This window comes from Scyliorhinus torazame, chromosome 17, assembly GCF_047496885.1.
Source record: "Scyliorhinus torazame isolate Kashiwa2021f chromosome 17, sScyTor2.1, whole genome shotgun sequence".
NCBI classification, from domain to species: domain Eukaryota; kingdom Metazoa; phylum Chordata; class Chondrichthyes; order Carcharhiniformes; family Scyliorhinidae; genus Scyliorhinus; species Scyliorhinus torazame.
In genome coordinates this window covers 84,009,928-84,025,988 of record NC_092723.1, presented here as the reverse complement: position 1 = coordinate 84,025,988, position 16,061 = coordinate 84,009,928, and the positions used below count along the sequence as shown (strand labels likewise).

Genomic DNA, 16,061 nt, shown 5'->3' with positions numbered 1-16,061 from the left:
ATATATGGACAGATTCAAAGATGCCAGACAATGCTTGGAATGCGAGCATTAGCAGGTGATTAAATCTTTACAGATCCAGAGATGGGGTAACCCCAGGTTTGAGAGGTGTGAATTGTGTCAAGCCAGGACAGTTGGTAGGATTTTGCAGTGAAATGGGTGGTCAATTTTGAATTTGTTTGCTTTCCCCCTTGTGCTTGTAAGATGAGGCCTTTCGTCATCCTTCATCACACCCCGTAGAAGCTGAGTAGCAGCAGCCACTTGACGAAGCGTTTTGTTGTGTGATGAAAGAAATGTGAATAAAGTGTATATTTGTATGTGTTTGAGCTGTTTTTTGACTTTGAAATTCCCCATAAAGGGGTGGTGTGCACCGTTCCTGGAGATACTGCAATACCAGGTCGATGCGTGGAGTGGACGGAGCAAGCCCCTATTCCATCTCCCTGCTCCAAAAATCAATTTAATATATGGTCCCCAGATAAGGGACGTATCAGATATTAAACTGATAAGAACAGATTTTTTTTTTTTTTTTTTTTTCAAAAAAATATACTTTATTCATAAAAATTTATCATGAGCATTACAGAAACATTTCAAATTGTCTTGACTGTACATTTCCGGCAGGGTTACATGTTGCCTTGACTTTCTTTCATTCAATTTTGATATTGTCATACACATATCACTCTTTACATTACAATTCCTTCTTAAATATTTACATTGTCATGTTTGTTTTATACATTGGAGTGTTGGTTGCCCAGACCGAGGGGCTTTACACTGTTACGCTCCCCTCGGTGTACATTTGCTGGAAAGACTTTACACAGTGGTCTTTCCCCATTGCGCCTTGGCGGCAGCTGCCCCAAGCTTGAGTGCGTCCCTCAGCACGTAGTCCTGGACCTTGGAATGTGCCAGTCTGCAACACTCGGTCGAGGACAATTCTTTGCACTGGAAGATCAGCAAGTTTCGGGCAGACCAAAGAGCGTCTTTTACCGAGTTGATGACCTTCCAGCAGCAGTTGATATTTGTCTCGGTGTGTGTCCCTGGAAACAGTCCGTAGAGCACAGAGTCCTGTGTCACAGATCTGTTTGGGATAAACCTTGACAAATACCACTGCATCTCTCTCCAGACCTTCTTTGCAAAGGCACATTCCACAAGGAGGTGTGTGACCGTCTCATTTCCCCCACAGCCACTCCGAGGGCAGCGTGCATTGGTGCAGAGCCTTCGGGTGTGCATGAAGAATCTGACAGGGAGGGCCCTTCTCACCACCAGCCAAGCTAGGTCTTGGTGCTTGTTTGAAAGTTCTGGTGATGAGGCGTTCTGCCAGATGACTCTGGCAGTCTGCTCAGGGAACCATCCGACGTCCTCCACGGTCTCCTTTTCCCTGAGGGCCTCGAGGACATTACGTGCTGACCACTGCTTCATTGCCTTGTGGTCAAAGGTGTTTTCCTTCAAAAACTTTTCCACAAAGGACAGGTGGTACGGTACGGTCCAACTACTTGGAGCGTTCCGCGGCAATGAGGCCAGGCCCATCCTTCGCAACACCGGGGACAGGTAGAACCTCAGTATGTAGTGACACTTGGTGTTTGCATACTGGGGATCCACGCACAGCTTGATGCAGCTGGACACAAAGGTGGCCAACAGGATGAGGGAGGCGTTGGGTACGTTCCGCCCTCCCTTCTCCAGAGGTTTGTACATGGTGTCCCTTCGGACACGGTCCATCTTGGATCGCCAGATAAATTTGAAGATGGCCCGGGTGACTGCTGTGGCGTAGGGTCGGGTTATGGGCCAGACCTGCGCCACGTACAGTAGCACCGAGAGTACCTCACACCTGATGACCAGGGTTTTGCCCGCAATGGAGAGGGAGCGTTGCTCCCACCAGCCCAGTTTCTGTCTTACCTTTCCTATGCGCTCCTCCCAGTTTTTGGTGCACGCCCCAGCAGCTCCGAACCATATCCCCAGCACCTTCAGGTAATCTGACCTGACAGTGAAGGGGACAAAGGACCGGTCGGCCCAGTTCCCAAAGAACATGGCCTCGCTCTTGCCCCGGTTTACCTTGGCTCCAGAGGCCAGTTCAAACTGGTCGCAGGTGGTTAAGAGCCTGCGTACAGACGCAGGATCCGAGCAGAAGACGGCAACGTCGTCCATGTACAGGGAGGCCTTGACTTGCATGCCTCCACTGCCTGGGATCGTCACTCCTCTTATACCCGGATCCCTCCTGATGGACTCGGCAAAAGGTTCTATGCAGCACACAAAAAGGGCAGAGGAGAGAGGGCAGCCCTGCCTGACTCCAGATCTGATCTGGAACTTTTCTGATTCCCACCCATTGATTGAGACTGCGCTATAGATGTTTGTGTAGAGCAGTTTGATCCAATTGCGAATTCCCTCCCCAAACCCCATTTTGGAGAGCACATCCATCATGTAGGTGTGCGATATTCTGTCAAAAGCCTTCTCCTGGTCAAGGCTGATGAGGCAAGTGTCCACCCCCCTGTCCTGCACGTAGGCGATCGTATCCCTGAGTAGCGCGAGGCTATCAGAGATCTTCCTGCCGGGTACAGCACAGGTCTGGTCAGGGTGGATCACCGACTCCAGAGCAGACCTGACCCGATTGGCGATGACCTTTGCTAGAATTTTGTAGTCCACATTCAACAGTGAAATGGGTCGCCAATTTCGAATTTCTTCCCTTTCCCCCTTCTGTTTGTAGATGAGGGTGATGATGCCTTTCCTCATGGACTCTGACATGCTGCCCTCCAGAAGCATACTCTCGTACACTTCCAGCAGGTCTGGGCCCATCCAGTCCCACAGAGCCGAATACAACTCAACCGGTAAGCCGTCGCTTCCGGGAGTTTTACTCGTCTCGAAGGACTTGGCGGCCTTTGTCAGCTCGTCCAGAGTTAGTGGTTTGTCCAGGTTTTCCAGCTCGCTGTCGCCTATGACCTCCGTGATAGTCGACAGGAAGGTCTGGGAAACAGTGCTATCTGTTGGCTTCAGGTCATACAGTCCGGCATAAAAGGATTGGCTGATCCTCAGGATGTCAGACTGCGATGACTTTTCAGAGCCATCTTCTTCCTTCAGGCTGCTGATCACAGAGGTCTCTCTGTGCACCTTTTGGAAGAAGAAGCGTGAGCACTTTTCGTCCTGCTCCACGGAGCGGACTCTGGAGCGGAAGATAACCTTGGAGGCCTCCGAGGTGTAGAGCGAGGCTTGCTGGCTCTTCACCTCTTGGAGATCCTCCTTGACATCCACCCCCATCGACTGCAGCTGGAGCAAATTTTGCATACTTTTCTGGAGCCTGGACATGATCCCTCGTCTTTCTCTCACCTTTTGAACGCCCTTGAGGATGAAAAACCTCTTGATATTCCCCTTGATTGCTTCCCACCAGAGATGAGGGGCCTCAAAGAGGGGTTTCACGGTTCTCCAACCTTTGTAATCCCTCCTGAGTTCCTCGATGTTCTCAGGGGTCAGCAGTTTTACATTTAGCTTCCACGTCCCCCTGCCTACCCCCTGGTCTTCCTGCAGGTGGCAGTCGGCCAGTAGGAGGCAGTGGTCAGAGAAGAACACCGGCGTTACGTCGGTGGACCTGACCGTGAAAGCTCGGGACACAAAAAAGAAGTCTATCCTGGAGCGGACGGACCCGTCTGGCCGTGACCATGTGTATCTACGCTGCGCGCCGTCTGCAGGGTTGCTGCAGACGTCGAGCAGCTTGGCGTCTTTTACCGTTTCCATCAGGAGTCTGGACGTAGCGTCTAGTTTGCTGTCGGCTTTGCTGGATCGTCCAGCCTCATCGATGATGCAGTTGAAGTCACCACCCAGGATGACCGGCTTGGAGGTGGCCAACAGCAGTGGGAGTTGCTGAAGAACTGCCAGCCGCTCACTTTTTACGGCCGGGGCGTACACATTAATAAGTCTGAGAGGGGTGTTCTTGTATTTCACGTCTGCTACGAGGAGGCGCCCGCCCACCACCTCCTTAACGTCGGAGATGGTGAAGTTGCCTCCCCGCAGCAGAATACCCAGGCCGGAGGAGCGGCAGTCGTTTCCTCCTGACCAGATGGATGGCCCGTGGGACCACCAGCTCGACCAGCGCCTGTAGTTGCTGAGGTGCGGAATTCCGCACTCCTGCAGGAACAGTAGGTCAGCTTTTACATTTGCCAAATAGTTGAGTGTGGCTACACACCGTGAAGTATCTTTGATGCTTCGCACATTTATGGATGCAATTTTTAAACCCATTATAAAAAAGATAGATTTACCAGTCTCAAGAGTCCAGAGTCTATACAGTTGGCTGTTCCAGCTGTTCGATGTTCCCCAGCATGCCGGTGGTGCTCGCAAACTTTAGCACAGTTGCAGGGCTGAGAAAGCTGTTCTGGTCCGTACTGGCCCCGTGATTTTGATGCAGATGCATTGGGGGGGTGATGTAGCCCTGGCGTTCGTCATGGCAGTCAGTAGGTGTTGGGGTTGCAGGCCGGTCTTCACCTGGGTTGTTGCTGCTCGTTACTATCGGGGGTTGGTCTGTGACCTTGTTTCCTTCCCGGTCGGTGGTCTGGGGGGTCTGTGCCTTCCGTTCCACGTTGGTGCTTTGCCTCTTTATTTGAGGCCGATTCTTGTCCTGTTTTCCCTCATCGGATGAGGTGTCGGCGCTAAGTGCGCCGGCTGAGAGGTGTCGCTTTTTGCCACTACCCCTCGGGGGGTTCTTCAGTTTGTTTTTTTGTTTCCTCTTACGTTTGTCCCTGTTCACGGTTTCCCAGGGCTCTTTATTCTTTGTCCCATCCTCTTCCTCTTCCATTGAGTGTTCCTCATCAGATGGGGCTGGGGTTGGGTTGTCAGGAGGTGCTGGGGCCTCTTCTTTTTGTTGGGGGCCCTTTTGTTGCTTTTCCTCATTCTGAGCCGTGGTGTCTTTTTCGGTGGAGGGTGTATGCACCTCCTCTCTGGTCGCCTTTTTAACTCCGCTGCTGATGATTTCAGCGTATGTCGCCCCGCGTTTCGGGCAGGCCCTGTAAAGATGGCCGGCCTCCCCACACAGGTTGCAGCACTTGTCTTCTTTGCAGTCCTTAGTCATGTGTCCCTCCTGCCTGCAGTTCTTGCAGAAGGTCACACTGCAGTTTGCGGCAACATGCCCCGTTTTGCCACAGGTGTGGCATACACGTGGCTGTCCCACGTAGTAGAGGTAGCCACGATTTACTCCAATAGCGAAATTGGAGGGGGGATGCAGGATGGCTCCGTTGCTGTCCGTTCTTAGGGTCACCTTGACCTGGTGCTCACTTGTCCAGATGCCGAAGGTGTCTTTCACTTGCACGCTGTCACTTTTCAGCTCAGCGTACCTGGCGAGGAACGTGAGCACATCAGATACAGGGACGTGGGGGTTGTACGTGTGCAGTGTAACAACCCGATTTCGCTGTGCCGGTAGCGTAAACAGAGGTTCCGCAGTCAGGATCGACAAGGGACTCTGGTTACCTTTTTCCTTGAAGACGTTCAAGAATTTGATGCACGCTGCGACGCTCTTGAAGGTGACATCAAAGAAACCATTCTTGGGGAAGTTTTGCAAGCAGAAGATCTCTGTTGCTTTAAACCCACAGCACTCGAGCAGCACCTTCTTCACGAAGTGTTTCCGGTCCAAAGGTGACTCTCCATCCGTTTTCTTCACTGTGACTCGGACAGTGTTTCGCACGCCCCAGCCTGGTGGTCGGGATGCAGCTGCATCCATAGCTCGTACGTTGGGTGTGAAACTGTATCGGCGTTAGGCCTAAACCCGAGGTTTAGGCCAGCATGTAGATCCACCAATAGCAGCCAAGCTCCAAACGTTTCTTCTTTGACGACTTCAATCCCTCCGAGTTCTCCAATCCACGATCGACATGGAAATCCTCAGCTTCTCTCGATCAAATGAGACTACACTTGATCTTAGCCAAAAGGCCGAGAAGCGGAGTAATCCACATTCAACAGTGAAATGATGTGGAGATGCCGGCGTTGGACTGGGGTGAGCACAGTACGAAGTCTTACAACACCAGGTTAAAGTCCAACAGGTTTGTTTCGATGTCACTAGCTTTCGGAGCGCTGCTCCTTCCTCAGGTGAATGAAGAGGTATGCTCCAGAAACATATATATGGACAGATTCAAAGATGCCAGACAATGCTTGGAATGCGAGCATTAGCAGGTGATTAAATCTTTACAGATCCAGAGATGGGGTAACCCCAGGTTTGAGAGGTGTGAATTGTGTCAAGCCAGGACAGTTGGTAGGATTTTGCAGTGAAATGGGTGGTCAATTTTGAATTTGTTTGCTTTCCCCCTTGTGCTTGTAAGATGAGGCCTTTCGTCATCCTTCATCACACCCCGTAGAAGCTGAGTAGCAGCAGCCACTTGACGAAGCGTTTTGTTGTGTGATGAAAGAAATGTGAATAAAGTGTATATTTGTATGTGTTTGAGCTGTTTTTTGACTTTGAAATTCCCCATAAAGGGGTGGTGTGCACCGTTCCTGGAGATACTGCAATACCAGGTCGATGCGTGGAGTGGACGGAGCAAGCCCCTATTCCATCTCCCTGCTCCAAAAATCAATTTAATATATGGTCCCCAGATAAGGGACGTATCAGATATTAAACTGATAAGAACAGATTTTTTTTTTTTTTTTTTTCAAAAAAATATACTTTATTCATAAAAATTTATCATGAGCATTACAGAAACATTTCAAATTGTCTTGACTGTACATTTCCGGCAGGGTTACATGTTGCCTTGACTTTCTTTCATTCAATTTTGATATTGTCATACACATATCACTCTTTACATTACAATTCCTTCTTAAATTATTTACATTGTCATGTTTGTTTTATACATTGGAGTGTTGGTTGCCCAGACCGAGGGGCTTTACACTGTTACGCGCCCCTCGGTGTACATTTGCTGGAAGGACCTTACACAGTGGTCTTTCCCCATTGCGCCTTGGCGGCAGCTGCCCCAAGCTTGAGTGCGTCCCTCAGCACGTAGTCCTGGACCTTGGAATGTGCCAGTCTGCAACACTCGGTCGAGGACAATTCTTTGCACTGGAAGATCAGCAAGTTTCGGGCAGACCAAAGAGCGTCTTTTACCGAGTTGATGACCTTCCAGCAGCAGTTGATATTTGTCTCGGTGTGTGTCCCTGGAAACAGTCCGTAGAGCACAGAGTCCTGTGTCACAGATCTGTTTGGGATAAACCTTGACAAATACCACTGCATCTCTCTCCAGACCTTCTTTGCAAAGGCACATTCCACAAGGAGGTGTGTGACCGTCTCATTTCCCCCACAGCCACTCCGAGGGCAGCGTGCATTGGTGCAGAGCCTTCGGGTGTGCATGAAGAATCTGACAGGGAGGGCCTTTCTCACCACCAGCCAAGCTAGGTCTTGGTGCTTGTTTGAAAGTTCTGGTGATGAGGCGTTCTGCCAGATGACTCTGGCAGTCTGCTCAGGGAACCATCCAACGTCCTCCACGGTCTCCTTTTCCCTGAGGGCCTCGAGGACATTACATGCTGACCACTGCTTCATTGCCTTGTGGTCAAAGGTGTTTTCCTTCAAAAACTTTTCCACAAAGGACAGGTGGTACGGTACGGTCCAACTACTTGGAGCGTTCCGCGGCAATGAGGCCAGGCCCATCCTTCGCAACACCGGGGACAGGTAGAACCTCAGTATGTAGTGACACTTGGTGTTTGCATACTGGGGGTCCACGCACAGCTTGATGCAGCTGGACACAAAGGTGGCCAACAGGATGAGGGAGGCGTTGGGTACGTTCCGCCCTCCCTTCTCCAGAGGTTTGTACATGGTGTCCCTTCGGACACGGTCCATCTTGGATCGCCAGATAAATTTGAAGATGGCCCGGGTGACTGCTGTGGCGTAGGGTCGGGTTATGGGCCAGACCTGCGCCACGTACAGTAGCACCGAGAGTACCTCACACCTGATGACCAGGGTTTTGCCCGCAATGGAGAGGGAGCGTTGCTCCCACCAGCCCAGTTTCTGTCTTACCTTTCCGATGCGCTCCTCCCAGTTTTTGGTGCACGCCCCAGCAGCTCCGAACCATATCCCCAGCACCTTCAGGTAATCTGACCTGACAGTGAAGGGGACAAAGGACCGGTCGGCCCAGTTCCCAAAGAACATGGCCTCGCTCTTGCCCCGGTTTACCTTGGCTCCAGAGGCCAGTTCAAACTGGTCGCAGGTGGTTAAGAGCCTGCGTACAGACGCAGGATCCGAGCAGAAGACGGCAACGTCGTCCATGTACAGGGAGGCCTTGACTTGCATGCCTCCACTGCCTGGGATCGTCACTCCTCTTATACCCGGATCCCTCCTGATGGACTCGGCAAAAGGTTCTATGCAGCACACAAAAAGGGCAGAGGAGAGAGGGCAGCCCTGCCTGACTCCAGATCTGATCTGGAACTTTTCTGATTCCCACCCATTGATTGAGACTGCGCTATAGATGTTTGTGTAGAGCAGTTTGATCCAATTGCGAATTCCCTCCCCAAACCCCATTTTGGAGAGCACATCCATCATGTAGGTGTGCGATATTCTGTCAAAAGCCCTCTCCTGGTCAAGGCTGATGAGGCAAGTGTCCACCCTCCTGTCCTGCACGTAGGCGATCGTATCCCTGAGTAGCGCGAGGCTATCAGAGATCTTCCTGCCGGGTACAGCACAGGTCTGGTCAGGGTGGATCACCGACTCCAGAGCAGACCTGACCCGATTGGCGATGACCTTTGCTAGAATTTTGTAATCCACATTCAACAGTGAAATGGGTCGCCAATTTCGAATTTCTTCCCTTTCCCCCTTCTGCTTGTAGATGAGGGTGATGATGCCTTTCCTCATGGACTCTGACATGCTGCCTTCCAGAAGCATACTCTCGTACACTTCCAGCAGGTCTGGGCCCATCCAGTCCCACAGAGCCGAGTACAACTCAACCGGTAAGCCGTCGCTTCCGGGAGTTTTACTCGTCTCGAAGGACTTGACGGCCTTTGTCAGCTCGTCCAGAGTTAGTGGTTTGTCCAGGTTTTCCAGCTCGCTGTCGCCTATGACCTCCGTGATAGTCGACAGGAAGGTCTGGGAAACAGTGCTATCTGTTGGCTTCAGGTCATACAGTCCGGCATAAAAGGATTGGCTGATCCTCAGGATGTCAGACTGCGATGACTTTTCAGAGCCATCTTCTTCCTTCAGGCTGCTGATCACAGAGGTCTCTCTGTGCACCTTTTGGAAGAAGAAGCGTGAGCACTTTTCGTCCTGCTCCACGGAGCGGACTCTGGAACGGAAGATAACCTTGGAGGCCTCCGAGGTGTAGAGCGAGGCTTGCTGGCTCTTCACCTCTTGGAGATCCTCCTTGACATCCACCCCCATCGACTGCAGCTGGAGCAAATTTTGCATACTTTTCTGGAGCCTGGACATGACCCCTCGTCTCTCTCTCACCTTTTGAACGCCCTTGAGGATGAAAAACCTCTTGATATTCCCCTTGATTGCTTCCCACCAGAGATGTGGGGCCTCAAAGAGGGGTTTCACGGTTCTCCAACCTTTGTAATCCCTCCTGAGTTCCTCGATGTTCTCAGGAGTCAGCAGTTTTACATTTAGCTTCCACGTCCCCCTGCCTACCCCCTGGTCTTCCTGCAGGTGGCAGTCGGCCAGTAGGAGGCAGTGGTCAGAGAAGAACACCGGCGTTACGTCGGTGGACCTGACCGTGAAAGCTCGGGACACAAAAAAGAAGTCTATCCTGGAGCGGACGGACCCGTCTGGCCGTGACCATGTGTATCTACGCTGCGCGCCGTCTGCAGGGTTGCTGCAGACGTCGAGCAGCTTGGCGTCTTTTACCGTTTCCACCAGGAGTCTGGACGTAGCGTCTAGTTTGCTGTCGGCTTTGCTGGATCGTCCAGCCGCATCGATGATGCAGTTGAAGTCACCACCCAGGATGACCGGCTTGGAGGTGGCCAACAGCAGTGGGAGTTGCTGAAGGACTGCCAGCCGCTCACTTTTTACGGCCGGGGCGTACACATTAATCAGTCTGAGAGGGGTGTTTTTGTATTTCACGTCTGCTACGAGGAGGCGTCCGCCCACCACCTCCTTAACGTCGGAGATGGTGAAGTTGCCTCCCCGCAGCAGAATACCCAGGCCGGAGGAACGACAGTCGTTTCCTCCTGACCAGATGGATGGCCCGTGGGACCACCAGCTCGACCAGCGCCTGTAGTTGCTGAGGTGCGGAATTCCGCACTCCTGCAGGAACAGTAGGTCAGCTTTTACATTTGCCAAATAGTTGAGTGTGGCTACACACCGCGAAGTATCTTTGATGCTTCGCACATTTATGGATGCAATTTTTAAACCCATTATAAAAAGGTAGATTTACCAGTCTCAAGAGTCCAGAGTCTATACAGTTGGCTGTTCCAGCTGTTCGATGTTCCCCAGCATGCCGGTGGTGCTCGCAAACTTTAGCACAGTTGCAGGGCTGAGAAAGCTGTTCTGGTCCATACTGGCCCCGTGATTTTGATGCAGATGCATTGGGGGGGTGATGTAGCCCTGGCGTTCGTCATGGCAGTCAGTAGGTGTTGGGGTTGCAGGCCGGTCTTCACCTGGGTTGTTGCTGCTCGTTACTATCGGGGGTTGGTCTGTGACCTTGTTTCCTTCCCGGTCGGTGGTCTGGGGGGTCTGTGCCTTCCGTTCCACGTTGGTGCTTTGCCTCTTTATTTGAGGCCGATTCTTGTCCTGTTTTCCCTCATCGGATGAGGTGTCGGCGCTAAGTGCGCCGGCTGAGAGGTGTCGCTTTTTGCCACTACCCCTCGGGGGGTTCTTCAGTTTGTTTTTTTGTTTCCGCTTTCGTTTGTCCCTGTTCACTGTTTCCCAGGGCTCTTTATTCTTTGTCCCATCCTCTTCCTCTTCCATTGAGTGTTCCTCATCAGATGGGGCTGGGGTTGGGTTGTCAGGAGGTGCTGGGGCCTCTTCTTTTTGTTGGGGGCCCTTTTGTTGCTTTTCCTCATTCTGAGCCGTGGTGTCTTTTTCGGTGGAGGGTGTATGCACCTCCTCTCTGGTCGCCTTTTTAACTCCGCTGCTGATGATTTCAGCGTATGTCGCCCCGCGTTTCGGGCAGGCCCTGTAAAGATGGCCGGCCTCCCCACACAGGTTGCAGCACTTGTCTTCTTTGCAGTCCTTAGTCATGTGTCCCTCCTGCCTGCAGTTCTTGCAGAAGGTCACACTGCAGTTTGCGGCAACATGCCCCGTTTTGCCACAGGTGTGGCATACACGTGGCTGTCCCACGTAGTAGAGGTAGCCACGATTTACTCCAATAGCGAAATTGGAGGGGGGATGCAGGATGGCTCCGTTGCTGTCCGTTCTTAGGGTCACCTTGACCTGGTGCTCACTTGTCCAGATGCCGAAGGTGTCTTTCACTTGCACGCTGTCACTTTTCAGCTCAGCGTACCTGGCGAGGAACGTGAGCACATCAGATACAGGGACGTGGGGGTTGTACGTGTGCAGTGTAACAACCCGATTTCGCTGTGCCGGTAGCGTAAACAGAGGTTCCGCAGTCAGGATCGACAAGGGACTCTGGTTACCTTTTTCCTTGAAGACGTTCAAGAATTTGATGCACGCTGCGACGCTCTTGAAGGTGACATCAAAGAAACCATTCTTGGGGAAGTTTTGCAAGCAGAAGATCTCTGTTGCTTTAAACCCACAGCACTCGAGCAGCACCTTCTTCACGAAGTGTTTCCGGTCCAAAGGTGACTCTCCATCCGTTTTCTTCACTGTGACTCGGACAGTGTTTCGCACGCCCCAGCCTGGTGGTCGGGATGCAGCTGCATCCATAGCTCGTACGTTGGGTGTGAAACTGTATCGGCGTTAGGCCTAAACCCGAGGTTTAGGCCAGCATGTAGATCCACCAATAGCAGCCAAGCTCCAAACGTTTCTTCTTTGACGACTTCAATCCCTCCGAGTTCTCCAATCCACGATCGACATGGAAATCCTCAGCTTCTCTCGATCAAATGAGACTACACTTGATCTTAGCCAAAAGGCCGAGAAGCGGAGTAATCCACATTCAACAGTGAAATGATGTGGAGATGCCGGCGTTGGACTGGGGTGAGCACAGTACGAAGTCTTACAACACCAGGTTAAAGTCCAACAGGTTTGTTTCGATGTCACTAGCTTTCGGAGCGCTGCTCCTTCCTCAGGTGAATGAAGAGGTATGCTCCAGAAACATATATATGGACAGATTCAAAGATGCCAGACAATGCTTGGAATGCGAGCATTAGCAGGTGATTAAATCTTTACAGATCCAGAGATGGGGTAACCCCAGGTTTGAGAGGTGTGAATTGTGTCAAGCCAGGACAGTTGGTAGGATTTTGCAGTGAAATGGGTGGTCAATTTTGAATTTGTTTGCTTTCCCCCTTGTGCTTGTAAGATGAGGCCTTTCGTCATCCTTCATCACACCCCGTAGAAGCTGAGTAGCAGCAGCCACTTGACGAAGCGTTTTGTTGTGTGATGAAAGAAATGTGAATAAAGTGTATATTTGTATGTGTTTGAGCTGTTTTTTGACTTTGAAATTCCCCATAAAGGGGTGGTGTGCACCGTTCCTGGAGATACTGCAATACCAGGTCGATGCGTGGAGTGGACGGAGCAAGCCCCTATTCCATCTCCCTGCTCCAAAAATCAATTTAATATATGGTCCCCAGATAAGGGACGTATCAGATATTAAACTGATAAGAACAGATACTACACTTGATCTTAGCCAAAAGGCCGAGAAGCGATGCCGGCGCCGCTCTTGTATTGCCCAAGTCCCATATGCCTTCCCTCTTTTACAGCAGGCTGAGCGCATTCAAAGACTTTTCGATGTAAGTTAAGCACTGACACTTTCACTCTTGGCATATTGCTCCTGGCCTTTCTCATTGGAACAGAAGATTCATTGACAGAACTTGCCTCTTTTCCCCTTTTGCACTCAGACTGCATGACAGTTATGTAGATGACCAGTACGCCACCAGATGGTGACTCTCCCAATCAGATGGGAGAGGGGTGTGCCTATCCTCACCCACGTCACTGTCACAGGCGGCTGCTGCGGAGCAAGCTTTTGAAAACACTTGCAAGTCTTGCCGGTGAGAATGCAGCAGCAGCAACCAACTCGCCTGGTGCCACTCGCCCTGCCTTTTCCCCGTAGCCCTGCAAATATTTTCCCTTCAGATAATAATTCCCTTGTCTTTTGAAAGGCAGGCTTGAAACTGCTCTCAGGCAGTGCATTGCAGATTCTAACCACTCGGGCTGCGCAAAAAGATTTCTCCTCACGTCCAAAGGCTGTATCATGAAAGGCATTCTGCTAGCCCAAGTCTCACTCATGTGATACTGGTTTTGGCTTGTTAAACGAGGCCCTCTTGTTGAAACGTTTGTGTGGAGATGCCGGCGTTGGACTGGGGTGAGCACAGTAAGAAGCACAGCACAGTGTGGCCAAATTCCCCTCCAACTCGATTTTCAAATTTGCTGATGACACCACCGTAGTGGGTCGGATTTCAAACAATGACGAGACAGAGTACAGGAATGAGATAGAGAATCTGGTGAACTGGTGCGACGATAATAATCTCTCCCTCAATGTCGACAAAACGAAGGAGATTGTCATGCACTTCAGGAAGCGTAGTGGAGTACATGCCCCTGTCTACATCAATGGGAACAAAGTAGAAAGGGTCGAGAGCTTCAAGTTTTTAGGTGTACAGATCACCAACAGCCTGTCTGGTCCCCCCATGCCGACACTATAGTTAACAAAGCCCACCAACGACTCTACTTTCTCAGCTACGACCCTCACCAACTTCTACAGATGCACCATAGAAAGCATTCTTATTGGTATGGAGCCTGCTCTGCCCAAGACCGCAGGAAACTACAAAAGGTTGTGAGTGTAGCCCAGTCCATCACGCAAACCAGCCTCCCATCCATTGACTCCCATCAAATCAAGAAGTCTTACAACACCAGGTTAATGTCCAACAGGTTTGTTTCAAATCACTAGCTTTCGGAGCACTGCTCCTTCCTCAGGTGAATGAAGAGGTATGTTCCAGAAACATATATATAGACAAAGTCAAAGATGCAAGACAATGCTTTGAATGCGAGCATTTGCAGGCAGTGGGTGCCTGGAACTCACTACCGGAGGAGGTAGTGGAAGCAGGGACGATAGGGACATTTAAGGGGCATCTTGACAAATATATGAATAGGATGGGAATAGAAGGATACGGACCCAGGAAGTGTACAAGATTGTAGTTTAGTCGGGCAGTATGGTCGGCACGGGCTTGGAGGGCCGAAGGGCCTGTTCCTGTGCTGTACATTTCTTTGTTCTTTGTAATTAAGTCTTTACATAGAACATAGAACATAGAACAATACAGCGCAGTACAGGCCCTTCGGCCCACGATGTTGCACCAAAACAAAAGCCATCTAACCTACACTATGCCATTATCACCTATATGTTTATCCAATAAACTTTTAAATGCCCTCAATGTTGGCGAGTTCACTACTGTAGCAGGTAGGGCATTCCACGGCCTCACTACTCTTTGCGTAAAGAACCTACCTCTGACCTCTGTCCTATATCTATTACCCCTCAGTTTAAAGTTATGTCCCCTCGTGCCAGCCATATCCATCCACGGGAGAAGGCTCTCACTGTCCACCCTATCCAACCCCCTGATCATTTTGTATGCCTCTATTAAGTCTCCTCTTAACCTTCTTCTCTCCAACGAAAACAACCTCAAGTCCATCAGCCTTTCCTCATAAGATTTTCCCTCCATACCAGGCAACATCCTGGTAAATCTCCTCTGCACCCGCTCCAAAGCCTCCACGTCCTTCCTATAATGCGGTGACCAGAACTGTACGCAATACTCCAAATGCGGCCGTACCAGAGTTCTGTACAGCTGCAACATGACCTCCCGACTCCGGAACTCAATCCCTCTACCAATAAAGGCCAACACTCCATAGGCCTTCTTCACAACCCTATCAACCTGCGTGGCAACTTTCAGGGATCTATGTACATGGACACCTAGATCCCTCTGCTCATCCACACTTTCAAGAACTTTACCATTAGCCAAATATTCCGCATTCCTGTTATTCCTTCCAAAGTGAATCACCTCACACTTCTCTACATTAAACTCCATTTGCCACCTCTCAGCCCAGCTCTGCAGCTTATCTATATCCCTCTGTAACCTGCTACATCCTTCCACACTATCGACAACACCACCGACTTTAGTATCGTCTGCAAATTTACTCACCCACCCTTCTGCGCCTTCCTCTAGGTCATTGATAAAAATGACAAACAGCAACTGCCCCAGAACAGATCCTTGTGGTACTCCACTTGTGACTGTACTCCATTCTGAACATTTCCCATCAACCACCACCCTCTGTCTTCTTTCAGCTAGCCAATTTCTGATCCACATCTCTAAATCACCCTCAATCCCCAGCCTCCGTATTTTTTGCAATAGCCTACCGTGGGGAACCTTATCAAACGCTTTGCTGAAATCCATATACACCACATCAACTGCTCTACCCTCGTCTACCTGTTCAGTCACCTTCTCAAAGAACTCAATAAGGTTTGTGAGGCATGACCTACCCTTCACAAAGCCATGCTGACTATCCCTGATCATATTATTCCTATCTAGATGATTATAAATCTTGTCTCTTGTAATCCCCTCCAAGACTTTACCCACTACAGACGTGAGGCTCACCGGTCTATAGTTGCCGGGGTTGTCTCTGCTCCCCTTTTTGAACAAAGGGACCACATTTGCTGTCCTCCAGTCCTCTGGCACTATTCCTGTAGTCAATGATGACATAAAAATCAAAGCCAAAGGTCCAGCAATCTCTTCCCTGGCCTCCCAGAGAATCCTAGGATAAATCCCATCAGGTCCCGGGGACTTATCTATTTTCAGCCTGTCCAGAATTGCCAATACCTCTTCCCTACGTACCTCAATGCCATCTATTCTATTAGCCTGGGGCTCAGCATTCTCCTCCACAACATTATCTTTTTCCTGAGTGAATACTGACGAAAAATATTCATTTAGTATCTCGCCTATCTCTTCAGACTCCACACACAATTTCCCATCCCTGTCCTTGACTGGTCCTACTCTTTCCCTAGTCATTCGCTTATTCCTGACATACCTAT

At 50.5% G+C, this 16,061-nt stretch overlaps 3 non-coding genes across 3 annotated transcripts; all 3 read right to left on the bottom strand.

Annotated features, from left to right (window-relative positions):
* Positions 1-357: 357 nt before the first annotated feature.
* Positions 358-542, bottom strand: LOC140394694 (U2 spliceosomal RNA). Its single transcript, XR_011935977.1, has one exon. It is a non-coding gene; the product is annotated as a U2 spliceosomal RNA (small nuclear RNA).
* Positions 543-6,431: 5,889 nt separating this feature from the next.
* LOC140394681 (U2 spliceosomal RNA) lies at positions 6,432-6,614 on the bottom strand. Its single transcript, XR_011935965.1, has one exon. It is a non-coding gene; the product is annotated as a U2 spliceosomal RNA (small nuclear RNA).
* Positions 6,615-12,503: 5,889 nt separating this feature from the next.
* LOC140394625 (U2 spliceosomal RNA) lies at positions 12,504-12,694 on the bottom strand. The gene has a single exon (XR_011935934.1). It is a non-coding gene; the product is annotated as a U2 spliceosomal RNA (small nuclear RNA).
* Between the last annotated feature and the right edge of the window lie 3,367 nt (positions 12,695-16,061).